The 16,271-nt window shown below is 50.6% G+C and overlaps 2 long non-coding RNA genes across 2 annotated transcripts; both read right to left on the bottom strand.

Moving 5' to 3' along the window:
* Positions 1-8,159: 8,159 nt before the first annotated feature.
* Positions 8,160-9,974, bottom strand: LOC121151016. The gene is made up of 4 exons (XR_005883098.1): positions 9,946-9,974; positions 9,199-9,374; positions 8,719-8,931; positions 8,160-8,217 (listed from the first exon to the last, which is right to left on the bottom strand). It is a non-coding gene; the product is annotated as an uncharacterized LOC121151016 (long non-coding RNA).
* A 2,192-nt stretch (positions 9,975-12,166) lies between these two features.
* LOC121151060 lies at positions 12,167-15,181 on the bottom strand. The gene is made up of 4 exons (XR_005883115.1): positions 15,163-15,181; positions 14,397-14,487; positions 13,234-13,397; positions 12,167-12,251 (listed from the first exon to the last, which is right to left on the bottom strand). It is a non-coding gene; the product is annotated as an uncharacterized LOC121151060 (long non-coding RNA).
* Positions 15,182-16,271: the final 1,090 nt, after the last annotated feature.

The raw sequence follows: 16,271 nt of genomic DNA, 5'->3' as shown, positions 1-16,271 counted from the left end.
GACCCTAAGGCAGGGTGAATGAGGGGAACATGGTGGGTATTCCTGGATAGATCGAAAACAGGGGAATGGAAGTCACGCTGTGATATCATCAAGGCTCCAGGAACTGAGAGCAGAGCATTGTGTAACGGATACCAGGGGGCTAATGATTACAGAATTGCTGATGGTTATGAAGATATCAAGTGGTTCACAGCTGGCAAGTCATGGTCAGTAACTTTGACAGCCTGCGTGCAATCCTCTCTCCTACATGCTGCTGAGGCTTAGTGTCCTGGTTGTGCTAAGGCGAAGCCCAGACTTCCAAGAAAACACACCACGGTCATTCATCACAACAAACTATTTAAGAAGGAGCCCAGGAGAGAGAAGAAGCAGATCAGCAGGAAGAAGGTGCCCTCTTGGAGGGGACCTGGAACAGCCAGCAGAGTCCTCCACACTGGGAGTGGGAAACACAGAAATGGGATGACTTCAGTGCACACTTGCTTAAATGTGACACAAGATCTCCACAGGAGATTTGCTTAAACATATATGGCAAATGCATCTTGCTGGTTCCATCAAGAAAATGGGTCCTGTGTTCCCCACTGACTTAGAGACTAGATTAGTGGATAGGCAGAGAGCCATGTATTCACCAGGAACTAGGAAGCCTACACACAAGCCTGAGATGTAAAGAGACAAGTCAGAAAACTCAAAGGTGGCTAGTGTAGGAAACAGCCTGCTCTCCATGGCTGGGGCAGACTCCTAGGCCCAAGGGGAGTCTCAGCACCCTGTGATGTGAGAGTACTGCATGCAAAAACTTTGGAATTCTGGACTACATGATAGAGTGTGTAAATGGGTCTCAGAGCACAAAGAGAACCGTACAGATAAATTCTGTGGTATGTGTACTGGCATGGGTGGGAGTTAGAGGCTCATGGCATAAACTTGGGTGTCAACCACCCTGAAAGAGTTGAGAGGAGATTGTGTTTATAGCGACCATGATGACTACTGCTTCCCCTGTGCAGACAAAAAGGTGACCCACCATGCCCAAACTGGGTGTCACTCTGGTACCACTGGGATCCCACACTTGAGCACTGACCAGTCCCAGAACACACCCCTACCCTAGACATCCACTAAAGGAACTCTACTAAGCTACATTAAAACTAAGAGACTCACTGTCAAGAAATGAGCCCTAGAGACAAGGCAAATAATACAGTAAGACAACCACTTAACAGTAATTAAGTGTTTAGACACATAACACATGGATCCTGCCAGCCATTGTACCACAGGTCAGGAATACAGATGGGATAATCCAGGAAAGACATGTTGTAAGAACTTCTGTATAGCACTGTAAATCTGTGAAACACAAAAGAGATCCCCAAGGGTTTTGAGCATAATGCATCAATAGCAACACTGCCAGTTTGGACCAAAGGGAAAAGAACGGATGAAAAGGAGGAAGATGGACTTGCAATTTGCACCAGCTGGTAAAACCACTCAATCGCTAACTGTCCCGATTCAAGAGCAGGACTCTGAGGGTGGGGGCCTGAGATGAAGAGCAAGGAGCCTGAGCCATGGAGGACAACTGCCAGGATGTATGATTTAATGGAATCTACCTAGTTGGCCTTCAGATTTTCTTAGGGCTGCTCACTTCTTTCTTTTCCCTTTGTGGAAGCAGAATGCCTGTCCTGTGCTTGTGCTCTTACCACTGGAAGTTGGGAGCATTACAATGCGTTTTATTTTTCTCTTTTAAAAAAGATGTATTTATTTCTACTTGAAAGTCAGAATGAGACAGAGAGAGAGAAAGAAATCTTCCTCCTGCCAATTCTTCTCATGAAGCTGCAATGGGCAGAGGTGAGTCTATTTGAACTGAGGAGCCAGGACATTCTTCTGGATCTCTCACATGGATTCATGGGCCCAAGGTCTTGGGCAACTCTCCATTGCTCTCCCAGGACATAAGCATCAAGCTGGATGCAAAGTGGAGCAGCCAGGACTTGACTGGCATGTCCGTGTGGGTTTCCGGAGCTACAGGCAGAGGATTGGCCTTCTATGGAATACCCCTGGGCCCAGAGGATGTGCTTTCCAATTGTAGAAGTACACAGGTGGAGAATAATTTTTCCCCAGATGAATCATATCCAACGTTTCAGACCTGAATCAGCTAAAAGAAACAACATTTGGATCTTTGCAGCTAAGCTTGAGATCATGATATCTAGATGAAACTTCAGACCTAAGTTGATGCTACAAAGGCTGGACACTTTTGGAGATGTAAAGAAGGGATACATTTTGTGAGTGTAGTGGATGTGAAGGCTGGAAGGGTGAGGGGAACTATACAGGCTGAACGACGCCAAGGCAGCCAGGGATTATTGTTACAAGTTGTGAATATCTACATATTCACAAGGCATAACAGTTTTTGGCATGAGGTTAAGCTAAAGATCTTGAAATGAGTTTCTCATGGACCATCTGTGCAGGCCCTGAGTGTAATCCTGGTGTTTTGGGAAGAGGGAGACAGATTCGTCTATAGAGAGGGCGGTGAAATGAGAGCTGAATCAAGGTGCTCACGTACGGGCACTGAGACAAAGGAAGCCATGGCAGCAGCTGCACAGGTGCGGAGAACCACGGACTGGACTATACCCCGGAGGGAGCACTGCCCAGCCCACAATTTTCTTTCCATCCTAGTGAGTTTCACTGAGGACTTCTGGCCTCTGGAACTGTACAATTCTGAGCTGACTCAAGTCATCAAGTGGGTGGCACTCAGTGCAGCCACAGGAAGCTCACAAATCTTCACTTGAATTTGTTTCCCCTATTGCTGGGTGAGGGTTGTTTTAGCACTCCCCAGGAAAGCTCTCTAGCCATTATTGTGGATTTTTCTTCTTCCCTACCTAGTCTGGTTTTGTTTTATGCCCTTGGAGGCTGCACTGTTCTTCCATAGACAATTCAGACACTTGTCTTTTCTCATTTTCTCTGTGTGACCTTTCTCTCTCTCTGGTAACAGTGACACATCACAGACTTGGAATTTCTTCATAGCCCTGGGGCCTCTCTGTTATATGGCTTCTTCCTTTCCAGAAATGATTCTCTCACTGTCCTACAGCTCTGCCAGCCTCCAGTGCCCCTCGTTGGAACCTGAGGCCAACGCAACTTTCCACTACACTTTAGCAATTCCACCCCTAAGTTATGACAGACAGTAACCAGCACAGATATCACTTAAAAAATGTGAAAATGTACCACTTGCATTATGTACACTAAGTGTCATCTACCGAATATCCACAATAACCAAATATTTCTTTAAATGAAAAAAAAAACAGGATCAGGGTGATTCAATAAAATGATGAAAGACACATATCAAATAAGTCTAAGTTGAAATACCTAAACACTAACCTATACTAAACACTAACCCAACACTAACCTATACCATCCCATCATGATACAGTCTCTCATGAACAGTGACTCTGTTACAGCCAGGAAACCGAAGGAACCAAGCCGCATTTGAGACTGTGGAAAGGCACATTTATTCATGCCTGTGGACTTGACAAGATGTGCATGCCAAGAGACAAGCACCAACTCTTGGTCTGTTTGTATTTTCATACCTCAAATCTGTAAGTCAATCTTGCAAGGCTGTTTCAGGAGGCACAGATGTATAATGACAAGTAGCTGGTGGCAGAGGAGCTGTGGTCCCTGAAGCCAGGCAGGGCCTTTCCAGACTAAGCTGGTCACCCCAGCTAAGAGGACATCTTTTGAGATTTGGGGCATGTAACATTTCCTCTCATTTCTCTGGGCCTCTTTCAAATTGTTTAGTTTGTATTTTTAAGTGATAAATATATATAGGAATAGGGGAAAGCAGAATTATAGAGAGAAGGAGAGACAAAGAGCTTCCCTTGGCTGGCTCACTCCACAATTGGTCACAAAGGCCAGAACTGAGCTGATCTGAAACCAGGATCCAGGAGATTATTCCTAGTCTCCCATGTGGATGCAGGGTTTCAATACATTGGGTCTTCACTGACTCCTTTCCCAATGCACAATAGGGAGCTGGATGGAAAGTGGAGCTCCTGGGACAGCAACTGGTGCCCATATGGGATCCTGGCATTTACAAAGCAAAGATTGAGCCATTGAGCCATTGTGACAGCCCTAAAGTTTGTCTTATTGGAGCCAGTACTAAATATAAAAGTCACTGGAAATTGATCTTGGGACATCTGTCAGTTGACAAAGCAGGCAATGGCACTGAATGAGTAGGTGCCAACTACAGCTACTAAAAGGAGAACCAACCTGGTGAATGGCTTAGTGGCTAAACCCTGGTTACAATGCACTAGGGTCCCATATGGGCACTGGTCGTGTCCAGCTGTTCCACTGTCAATATAGCTCTCTACCTGTGGCTTGGAAGGGCAGTGAAGGATGGATGGCGCAAGGTCTATGGGAGATCTGGGGGAGTCTCCCGATCAGCTCTGGGCATTGAGGCCACTTGGGGGTAAGCTAGTACATGGAGGATCTTTGTTCTGTCTGTAAATCTGCCTTTCTAATAAAAAAGAAATGTTTTTGTAAAAGGAAAACAGGGGTCCAATAAAGAGTCATACCCAGGGGAATCAATCTATCAGGGACCCCCACCATGTGGACTGTGACAGACTTACATCCTCTATTGTTTTTATCTTGAAGTTGTAAGGTCTCTCAAACAAACCCTGATTCGTGAGCACTGAGGCAGCATACATCATGGAGGAATATGCAAAGGCCTCCCTGGGGAACATTCCAACCAAGGCCTTGTGTTTGGGAATGATCAGTGGCCAAGGTATCTAGCTGCTGTTAGGTTAGAGACCTCAGTCAGATATGTCAGGATGTTAGCGATGTGTTGAGAACTCAGTACTGAGTGTGGGACTGTCCTACGCTCATGGTGTCAGAATGGCCCTGGTACCAGCCAGAAGACCAGTAACCAGGGGATTAGGAAATAGAGCGCTCAGTTAGACAAGCAGGGGCCCAAGACCCTGTTATCAGTGTGTAGACTATCTGAATAAATAAATGAGTTCTCTGGCACAAAGCAGAAGGCATTGTGTCAGCAGGTCTTGGTAGTATGATTGGGGCCAGGACTGTGAGACCTGGACAGAATAGGAGAAATCTCCACAGATGGGGGCTGGGACCATTAGGAACTCTCAGCAGATGTCTGTCCCAAGAATAGGGCTATGCAGGAATCCATAGTGGATCCAGAATATAGCAAGGGTCGTGAAAATCCATCAATCTGATCAGTCTGTGTTGGCACTGAGTACATACCTATCAAAACTGAGTTTGATGGTAAGCTGAACCTGATGGCAATAGGGCTCATGAGACTGTTGGGGAGTGCTCAAAAACACGCGTCTGGGAGAGTAACCTGATCAAGCACCGAGAGCTTAGCATGACTCAATTACAAGAGACAAAAGACTCCTTCTAGTAGCCCCACTATTCTTATCTGAAACACAGCCATAGCAACTTTCAGTAGCCAGCTCCAGTCTGCCGGGGCAACCTCACCTACATTGGCATGTAGCAGCAAGATCAATATTGCCCTTAGTCCCAATTCAATAGGGTGGCATGGTGCCCCTAGTTCCCAGATGTTGCTGGTAGTATTGAGAAGAGGCTGTGGACAGTGCTCAGGGCTCTAGGCGTGCTGGCCAGGTGTGTCTGGACAACAGCAGCAAAGACAGTGTGTAGAGGATATTCCCAATTTTCCTGAAAGAAAGCTAAGTAAGATATTTTGCCAACACATTTTGGGATCTGCTGGTTGTTATCACAAAGCTCACACAGAGCGTTGCAGTGGTGAAGTGGCCTGGACATTGGTTAGAGCTTAAAGGGCCAGAATGCATTTCAGGACCTGAAGCGCTCTGGACTGGGGGTGCTTGGCAGGGATGGATGCCCAAGAGCTGCATCTGCCAATGACTTCCATCAACTGTCCAGAGGCCCTAGGCAAAAGTGGATCCTTCTGCTTAATGCAAGCAAAATAAGACCCAGGAGAAAAGGGCACAGCTTCTACTTCCCAACTCCCTGGAGAGAGGAGATGGGCTACCTCTGAGGGTCCCTGGGGGTCTCAAGATGAGGCTGCATGGGGCATCAAGGAACTTGCGGCCATTCAGGGCAGCTCCATAGCCTGTTCTTTGTAACAGCTGTCTACATTCTTTCTATTTCTCCTAGTCTGAGCACATTCATTTGTTCATTCCAGATCACACTGCCTTCTCCCAAAGTTCCTTTCTCATGTGGATCCAGTGACAGGTGTTCCTTGGTCTTCTTTGTTCCCTCATGGTTTCTTCTCCTGTTTTATTGCTGAAACCTCTGTGGACATGACTTAGGCTCAGTTATGGCTGTCACTTGTGCAGTATCAAGTTCCTGACCCCACAGCTTTGGTTGCCTGAAGCAGAAAACCATGGTGTGCCTTTTCTTATAGTGCCTTCACTGGTAGAAACCAAAATGCATCGGCAAGGAAGTCCATGAGATGTCACTTGTGGGACTCTAGTTCTCATCTCCATTCTAAAACAGAGCAAACCTTAGGGCAAGGCTAGGCAACAGGGAATTATAGATAACCAATGCCTGCTAGTGTTGTCTGACCATTGGCACCATTGGTGGTAATACAGAAACATATCTCAGAGGTTTGTGGGGATTGCCTGAATGAATAAACCTAGTGATTATCGCATGTCTGAATTTGGGGCCTCTGGCACACTTGACCTGAGCACAAGGACTTCCTTCAGTGTGTATTCTACAGCCCCCCAACACTTTCACCTAGAGGGGATTGGATAGCATCTTAGAGTAGCACAGAAGGGTCTGTTGATTGTTGTGTCTCAAACATTCCTGTCCCATAGACTATCCTACTATTTCACCCATTTCCTTCCTACCTACACTTGTCCAGGCACAGGTGGCCATTATTCTCTCTGCAAGTGTCTAGTCTAGGTTCAAATCTCCTAAACATCTTCCCTTTAGGGCAGCAGTTCCGGTGGGAAAGAAACTGACTGCCGTCTTCTACAATGGTAATCTCTCATGTTCAGCCATTCTCCTTGGGACATGAACTCTGCCTGCCCCTAACATAGGTGACGCCCAGGGGAGGTCTTCAGTTCCACGTTGATGCCCCTCTTCACCTCCTAGGCATGCACGGGAACATTCTATGCTTTGGGGTATCCCTGGCTGTCTGGACCAAGGGTAATGCAAAACCATCATAGCTTTAATCTGGCGCATTCTCAGGGCAGCCCCCTGGACACTGTACCATCCCACCAGTGTGATTTTGCTGTGCATGCATTCTTAGCACGGCTGTAAATGCAGAGACCATCCCACCAACGGGCATTTACTGCACAGTCGGCATTCCTCTATACTAAATGCCACAGATGTGAACAGAACTGTCAAATCTAGAGCTCAGACATCAGGTCGGCAGACAGACCAGTCAGTGGACGGAACATTATCTCCCCCTCTAGTTTCAAATACACAAAAATCAAAGAGTCTTTATTCCACTGCAAAGTTTCTAATTTTACAATATCTAAGATAATCCTGCAAAAACATCTTTGCTGTTTATTTATACTCATGATGTGCAGCTTCGAGAACTTTTTGTGAAGCTGTTATCTGAATATAGGTATAGAGTGAGACTAGGGCACCGATTCCACATGCCACCTCAAAGGGAGGGGTGTGATGTCACTCCCCATCAGTCTGCTGATCTGGGATCTGAAGCAGCGTGTTAAGGAGCAGAACATGAGTTGAAAGGAATGACAGAGAAGACAGCGCCGTGTAAGGACCGTGTCCTATGTAGAGGAGGCAGCTACCAGGGCTACTGTTTATCGCCTACATACCAGAGGGATTCCTGTCACGGGGACAAGTTCAAAATGGCTACTTGAATGTGAGCACCAGTTCTTGGTCAAGGGACCCAGGGTCTCTGGCCGAGAGATTCTAGAGGTGCTGTGCAGCACACAAGGGAATGCCACAGCTGCCCATGGAGGCAGTGATGATCCCTGTGTGGGTGGCAGGACAGGTGTGTGCAAAGCAAAGGGGACTGAGCCAAGATGAGGCGACTCTCATGTTTCCAGATTTTGACCCTGGGCCACAATAGAGTCATGGCCTTTCTTGTTTGAATGTCTCAGGGCATAAAACCAAACCGGCCTACCGGTTTCAGAAGAAAACCTGAAACCCAGATTCTTGTGTTAATCATCTATGCATTTTTCACAATAAACAACATAGACAACAAAATAGATAATCGATATAGTTGATGAAACATAGCCAATTTATTAAGTTATCCAGACTTTTTCCACTAGAACCACATACTGTTCTGGGGACCTGAGAGGGAAAGAGAGAGAAATCCAATGAGAATCTTGGTCAGGTCCTGCTGACAGCTGAGTCTGAAGGGACTGCCGGTAGTGGCAGAGGCTAGAGCCAATGTGAGCTCCTTCAGACTGCCGTCTGAGTTACTAAGAGGAAACAGACGCTACTGAAGAATTCTAAGTCAGGCATCCTGCAAACACTCTCACTGAAGAGTCCATCCATGATACGGATAGATCTTTGTATGATGTTGTATCATATTTTATGAGATGCAGATACATATTTGCAGGACAACTAAGAGGGAAATTACGTGTTCAACGACAAATATTTGAAAGGAAACCCAAGATCTAGGGGCAGATCTGGTCCCTCATCCCAAGTTCTCATCCATGTCTCCACATAAAAGCAATGGGACATTCAATGTGACCCTGGGAGGACATGAGGGAGAAAGTCTTGTTCATTCACAACACCACAACAATCAATACACGCATCACTCGTTCCAGTATGCCAGACCGTTCCTACCTTCATAGATGATCGTTAGCACTTTAAATAAAATTCTGGTGGATGATAAGAGCCACCCTCTGCTACCACATGTCTGACTGGGTGGTTCCTCAATAGAAGCACCCTGAGGGTGGAGGCTGCTACATGATGGCTCCTTCTGAAGTGAAGACTTCGAAAGCTGGTAGGAAGTTACACTTCCACTAAAGGACGGACAATGGTTCTTCACGACAAAACCTGGAAAGAGGAAAACATCCCTCAGAAGACTCACAAGTGCCAATGCCATGGGCAGGGTCTGAGGGGCACCCAGGGAAGCAGTGGCACTCTAGGGAGCTACCATGGCAAACCTACACTATCCCCAATACACAGAGATGCTTCTACTGGCTCTACCTGGAGAAATGGGAGAATTCATAAAGGAGAGGCATGGATATCGTGGGCCAATGGCTATTGGAATCTGCCTGAAAGATCAAGAGAAGGTAAGTGAACTAGTCAGGAAATACTCACTTCCAAGAAGCACATCAGAAAAGAAATATTGATGTGTGTTAAAGACCCTGGGCCACGCAGACAGGGGATCAATATCCTGGTAGTAAGCTTCCGTGAGCATGAGCCAGTGAGGCCCCCTCACAAAGATGTCACAGGAGGGGATAGCAGATTTCTTCAAGGCAGTCTTCTGGGATGTTCTGTGGAGGGACAAAGGGAAGGAACGTTACTAAGGACGGATGCAAGGTCTCCCTAGCATTAACAGCGCACAGGAGAACAACAAAACAAAACAAAACAAAACCAGCACACCAGAGAAGAGCCCCTTGATCTCTCTACAGTGCCCCGGGGTCCAGACCAGGCCCTGTCAGGTTGAAGTAGAGGAAACAAGGTTGGCGGCTGAGACAGGACTCAGCCTCTTGTTATGGAGACAACACAGAATCTGTGAGGTCAGAAATGCTACAGGAGGGGACATGCATCCTGGGCCACCAGGGGCAATGGTCCAAGGAGGAGGGCTGAGACATGGAGGGCACTATGCCAGGCTAGAGAGCAGGGGATTCTGAGAGATGTGGGTGACCTGGGATAGGCTGTGGAATAGCCTAGACCTCAGCTGGGAAAAGGGACCTCCTGGGCCCATGGTGGATGACAATAATACCCACATCACACCCTAACCCAATACACCAATCTCAACGTGAACATCCCTGCCTTTGGTGAGCCCTAACTATACAGAAGTGCACATCTAGATGGCAGCCACAGACACCCTTGCACACTTACCCGTGTTGGACACCACTACAATCTCCAGACACGTCCCCCTCCTCCGCAACCACCTCCTCATCAGGCAGTGCTTCGCTCGAGGTGTCACCTTCCTGTTCTGCCTCCTTGTCTGCCTTAGGACTGCAGGGTTCAGATGCTGCAAAAAGCACACATGCGGCAAGGTCAGGACAAGAAGAAAAATGGAAACAAAGGTCTCACCATTTGTTTTGCACCCTCTGGCCTAGATCTGGCCTGGTATGTGACTGTCAAGAGAGCCTTCTTCCATGACCAGACTCACGTCTCTGCCAACCATCAGAGGGCCCCCTATTGGGCATTGCATAAGCAGACTCCCATGTCAAATAGACTGGGCACTCAGGGCCAAACTAGGACCCAGGAGGATAGCTGGCTGATCCAACAGGGTAGCCCTCGATTGACCAGCTGGCCAAACAGGGCTCCTGGACTCGGGCAGGAGGCCTTGGTGGGGTAAAAACCATGCACCATGGAAGACCTACCTGCAATGGTTGGCCACGAGGCTCCTGCCAACCTGGGGAACATTCCATCCCTACCTGGAGACCCAAGCTCCTTGTACACCAGGTGCCACAAGCCTCTGCATGTGGGTATCTGCTGCTCAGTCCCACAGACCTAATGCCCAGGGCCCAGATGGGTGGCAAGTCACCTTTCCTCTGCCATGGACTCCCTTCATCTTCCCACCTGTCAGGGTTCTCTCTTGTAGAGGAAAACATGACATAATAATACCTGGGCCAAACATCCAGTACTCAACGCAATTTACTCTGTGTACCCCTATCGCCATGCTGCTAAGACTAGGAGGGAAGGGGCATGGGCAGAATCCCAGCTACCAGCATTGGGACTGTAGGTCTAGGCATACCCAAGGTTCAAGTCAGGTTGCAGGGCTAAGGATGAAGCAGCAGCATCACTGACCCAACAAGGGTGAACAGACAAGGTGCGATGTGGGTCCAGGATAAGGGGCCAGGTCTGTGTGAGATGGCCACAGATGGGGGTAACAGCTGTCACTCTGTACAACCCTAAATGCCACGGGCCAACTGGGGTGTCCCTGGGTTGGCCAATGTAGCCACTTTGGATGCTGAGACGCACCCAGTGCAGGCAGCAGCAGCAAGGCACCAGTGTTGGTTCTGCTGCCAGGATCATTCATGGAAAGCTCAGAGTTTCCCAGGGGAAGACTCACCTTCAATGGCACAGGCCCAGCGCTGGGGCCTCTCATGGTACAGGCAAGAATCCTGGCCAGGAGCCCAGGGAATTCCCAAAGTGAAGTCCACAGGGCCTGCCAGCACGGCACAATAATACACTGCTTGTTCTGTGTCGAATGGCCAGATTGCAGCCTCAGTGAGGAATTGTGAGCTCTGTAGGCTGTGGACAGATTGAAAAAGAGTTACTGAGGATGACAGTATTTTGTGGTTGGATCCCCAGGATTCCCTGTATATCAAACCATGACCATGGACTTACAGAGCATGCTCAAAGGGTCCAAACCCAGCCCACCAGCTGGAAACCATCTGACCCACTACCGGCTTCACACAGAAGGAACATAGGAAGGTTTGTAGGCATTATGGAGATGAGGTGACCTAGGACTAGGTGGTTAGCTATGAGGCAACTCAAAGGCCAGGGTCTGCTGCAATGTCCGAAGTACCAAGGTCCTGGGCACACACGGGGCTGAACAGGTTCCAAGTCCTGATTACCAGTCAAGCCAACAGCTTTACACTGCAGCCAGCCCAAGGTCTGGCCAGAGAACTCAGACACATCAATGAGCAACTCAACTACCCGTCCCCCCTTGGCCTCACCACTACCACTCCCTGGTTGCTGACTACACTCAGTCTACATCAAAAAGGGTCACTGAAGAGGATCAGCCCGGGGTGAAGACAGGGCTCAGACAATTTTTGTGCAGCCAACACAGGATCCATGACAGAAATGTTCCAGGTGGGGGAACATGTCCAGGCCACAAAGGACATGAGTCCCAAGAAGGGGAAGACGTAGAGGTATCGGGGCTCACATTCTATGCAGACTAAAGAGCCAGCAGTTCGCAGACATGTGGGAAAGGGCTGGGAAAGGACCCTGGGATGGACTAGAGTTCACTCTGGGAAGGGCACATGGGGGAGCACAGCACTCACACCATAAAATAACACACACATCCGATCACCTCTGAACCTTGCATTCACAGATGTGCACAGCGGAGGAGCAGCCACAGCGGCCCAGGCACACTTACCTGCGCTGGGTGCTCACCAGGTGTGCAGATACAACTCCATTCTCTAGACACACACCTTCTTGCCTAAGTTCGCTGCTCAAGGTATCAAGGACTAGAAAAGAAGGCACACAATGAAAGGTCAAAGCCAAGATGTAACAAGGAAAAAAGATCCCATCTGTCATTCATCATCCCCTGATATATTTGTGACTTTGGCTGGTGATAGTCAAACCCACAACTGGACAATCCCTGCACCATGACTAATCTCATGAACTCTGCTAGTCTTCAGATTCCAAAGTCGTCATACTGGGTTTATGGTAACATTCAGGTGTACCAAAACATACCCCCAACACTCAAAGGCTGGTCAGTTGCCTGGTGTTGGCGACAAATGAAGGAAAAAATACACCACTTATCCGAGGTACAAGCTGATCCACAAAACCTCTCAAGGGGGCTTAGAGGTTCAGCTATCAGGCCTTGGAATGCAGAGAAAAACTTACAATCACAGTCGGGTTTGTGGCCAGGCATTGCAACGGAGAGAGGTGAAGGCAGGGCACAAGGGGGACACGACTGCCAGGGTGGGTGAGCAAGGAAAGCACAAGATATCTAGCTTGGCTCTAGGGGTTTTGGGTTAACCACGAGCCTGGGCAATAACAGCAAAACAGGGTGGCTGTAAATTATGAAATTGCACAAACAAAGCAGTGAGAGAAAACTAAAGAACAAACAAAATCATGACCCAACTGAATTTAGCAGCAGGGCAGACATTCAGAGAGGCTGATATGGGTAGACAGCAATGCCACACCGTGAAATGCCAAGGCGGTGGTAACAGCACAAAACAGACATACTCAGTAGAGCAGCAGCATGATGTGAAAAACACAGTCAATTACATTGTGAAAAACAGAGAAATCAAGAAACAGAGGAAAAGAAGAGAAAGATGCCGAATATAGTTACACTCATTCAAAAAAGACACAATACAACAAGAAATATAGAAATCCAAGTGCGAAGAGGAGGGAACAGTGGGAAAACTGACACATAGAGAGCAGAGAAACGGTAAAACTTGAGGATGAGAATCTGAAAGGAATTCAGTTAAAACGACTCACCAACACATGTATATGAACAGCAAAACGGTGTCTTGTCACTGGTGTTTGCGCGAGGGATGACACCTATGCTGGCTGCCCACTGGTACAATGTCCAGTGGGCCAGGTCTCCTGGGCCACGATACAGGTAGCATATTGCGGGAGGGTCGTAGGGAGTAGAGCCCAACCTGAGGAGAGAGGAAAGAAGGAAGACAGCTGAGCGCTGCTGAACTCAGCACTATGGCTGGTGGCCAGGGTGCCCGAGGTGCCCAGGAACCACCACCGCCAGCACTCAGCCTCCCTCTTGGGCACAAGGGCCTGGCCTCCCAAGGAAAAGCAGCGTGGCAGTGGCAAACCATGCCATTCGGGGCCTGAGACAGCCATCATGGGACACCACTGCTCCTACAGGTGCAAGCTGGCAGAAGGAGCCTGAGACCTCTGCTGGCTGTGGTCCAGCTGGGTGGGGGGTGTTTGTGCTGCGTGGTCCAGGCCAAGAGGTGGGCTCCGAAGCACAGCATCCCACGTCACCCCCAAGCCCCAAGTCCCTGGCTCCCTCACGCTTGGGCACACACCTCATCGAGCCAAAAGCAAGCCCAAGGAGCCTGGGTAATGCCAACGGTCCCGCTTCTGCACACTCGGGACATGCCCAGGCGCCCAACACTGGCAACACCCAGGAACAAACATGCTAGATGCTAGGGTATCCTGCGGCCACCTTGCCCTCTGCTCTGTGCATGGGACACATGCCGGCCACACCAGCTACTCGCGTAATGACATCCTTCACCCACACTTCCCCGGGCACTAACATACACACTGCTACGGGCTTCACCGCCTACTTGCACACAACACATGCATGGAGATGTGACAGCAAGGACGCCCCACAAGGGGTCCCGATCCCCGGGTCCTGTGGGACACAGGCAAGACAGGGAAGGCCCCAGGGCTCTTCAAGACCATGGCTGACGGCCACGGACGGGGCTCTCGGGGAGGCAGCCCGCCAAGGGCTCTGGAGACCAGCGGTGCCCCATGACACCACAGGTGCCGTGCACGTCTACAATGGGGCCTTCCTGGCACACGGCCAGCCTTTCACAACCCACTCCCACAGCCCTTCCCAGGCAGCACAGACACACCCCACGTTCAACACAGCCTTGGCCAGCCATGTTCCATGGCCACTGCCACGAACACACTCTTACCCCGGGTCCACCTCGGTCCAGCCTGTGGCAGCTGCTGGAACTTTGTCATCATTGGGGGTTGGTGGGCCCTCAGAGAGGGCGGTGTTGTCCACTGCAAAGGAGGGGCAGGGGAACTCCCGTGAGACCAAAGCACGCGAGGGTCCCCAGCGTGTCACCGTCAGCACCCTGTGGAGGGCCGTGGCCTCAGCTCACGCTCACCACCTGGGTGGGCAGCAGGCCTGCACGCTGTCCGACCTGGCACGCATGGTCTCTGCCAGCCCAATGTGCTTTCCCCTCCCTCCCTCCAGCTCTCCCTCTCTGCATGGGGAGCCGGGTGCTGCCCACACCAGGAATCCGCAGCCTCGGCAAGCAGCCCTCTGCCCTTGGGGAGCACATGTGCACCGCCCCTGGGGCCTGAGGCACACTGGGAGCTTAGGTTTCCTAACCTATGGGAGGACCCTTCCACCTCCATGCAGCCAGGGCTTCAGGCAAACGCTGGCCCCAGTACTCAAGGTTGCAACCCAGCCCTGGAGCGCCCATGCAAGCACCACTGTGTCCAGCCATCCTTCGCAACGACACACACCCTGGACCTCAGGGTAAAGGGCTGGCTGTGCGACAAAGAGGGGAGCATGGGTACGACTCCCAGACAGCAGCAGCATCACACAGGTCTGCCTGGGATCACAGCAACTTCACACGTGTTCCGGGGCTTGGGCAACAGCGCCAGGAGAGGAGTGCCAACAGCACTGAGGGCCAGCTCCCCCTGTGGCAGTTGCATCACATGACTCACCCTCGACGGCCTCTGCCCAGTGAAACGGCTGGGCATCCTCACTGGTGTTCGGGCTGGAGATGATGCCCGCGCTGGCTGCCCACTGGTACACGGCCCAGGGGGAGGACAGGTCTCCTGGGCGGTCATACATGTAGCATATTCCAGGCAGTTCGTGGGGGGCCGAGCCCAGCCTGAGCAGAGAGGCCAGAAGGAAGACAGCTGAGCGCTGCTGAATTCAGCGCTATCACTGAGGGCCCAGGGAGCACAGGAACCACCACCGCCAGCACTCAGCCTCCCTCTTGGGCACAAGGGCCTGGCCTCCCAAGGAAAAGCAGCGTGGCAGTGGCAAACCATGCCATTCGGGACCTGAGACAGCCATCATGGGACACCACTGCTCCTACAGGTGCAAGCTGGCAGAAGGAGCCTGAGACCTCTGCTGGCTGTGGTCCAGCTGGGTGGGGGGTGTTTGTGCTGCGTGGTCCAGGCCAAGAGGTGGGCTCCGAAGCACAGCATCCCACGTCACCCCCAAGCCCCAAGTCCCTGGCTCCCTCACGCTTGGGCACACACCTCATCGAGCCAAAAGCAAGCCCAAGGAGCCTGGGTAATGCCAACGGTCCCGCTTCTGCACACTCGGGACATGCCCAGGCGCCCAACACCGGCAACACCCAGGAACAAACATGCTAGATGCTAGGGATTCCTGCGGCCACCTTGCCCTCTGCTCTGTGCATGGGACACATGCCGGCCACACCAGCTACTCGCGTAATGACATCCTTCACCCACACTTCCCCGGGCACTAACATACACACTGCTACGGGCTTCACCGCCTACTTGCACACAACACATGCATGGAGATGTGACAGCAAGGACGCCCCACAAGGGGTCCCGATCCCCGGGTCCTGTGGGACACAGGCAAGACAGGGAAGGCCCCAGGGCTCTTCAAGACCATGGCTGACGGCCACGGACGGGGCTCTCGGGGAGGCAGCCCGCCAAGGGCTCTGGAGACCAGCGGTGCCCCATGACACCACAGGTGCCGTGCACGTCTACAATGGGGCCTTCCTGGCACACGGCCAGCCTTTCACAGCCCACTCCCACAGCCCTTCCCAGGCAGCACAGACACACCCCACGTTCAA

The sequence above is a fragment of the Ochotona curzoniae genome, unplaced genomic scaffold (genome assembly GCF_017591425.1).
Source record: "Ochotona curzoniae isolate NIBS_2020 unplaced genomic scaffold, NIBS_Ocur_1.0 contig_2235, whole genome shotgun sequence".
NCBI lineage: Eukaryota > Metazoa > Chordata > Mammalia > Lagomorpha > Ochotonidae > Ochotona > Ochotona curzoniae.
The sequence above is the reverse complement of the archived record's forward strand: the minus strand, read 5'-3'. Positions and strand labels throughout refer to the sequence as shown.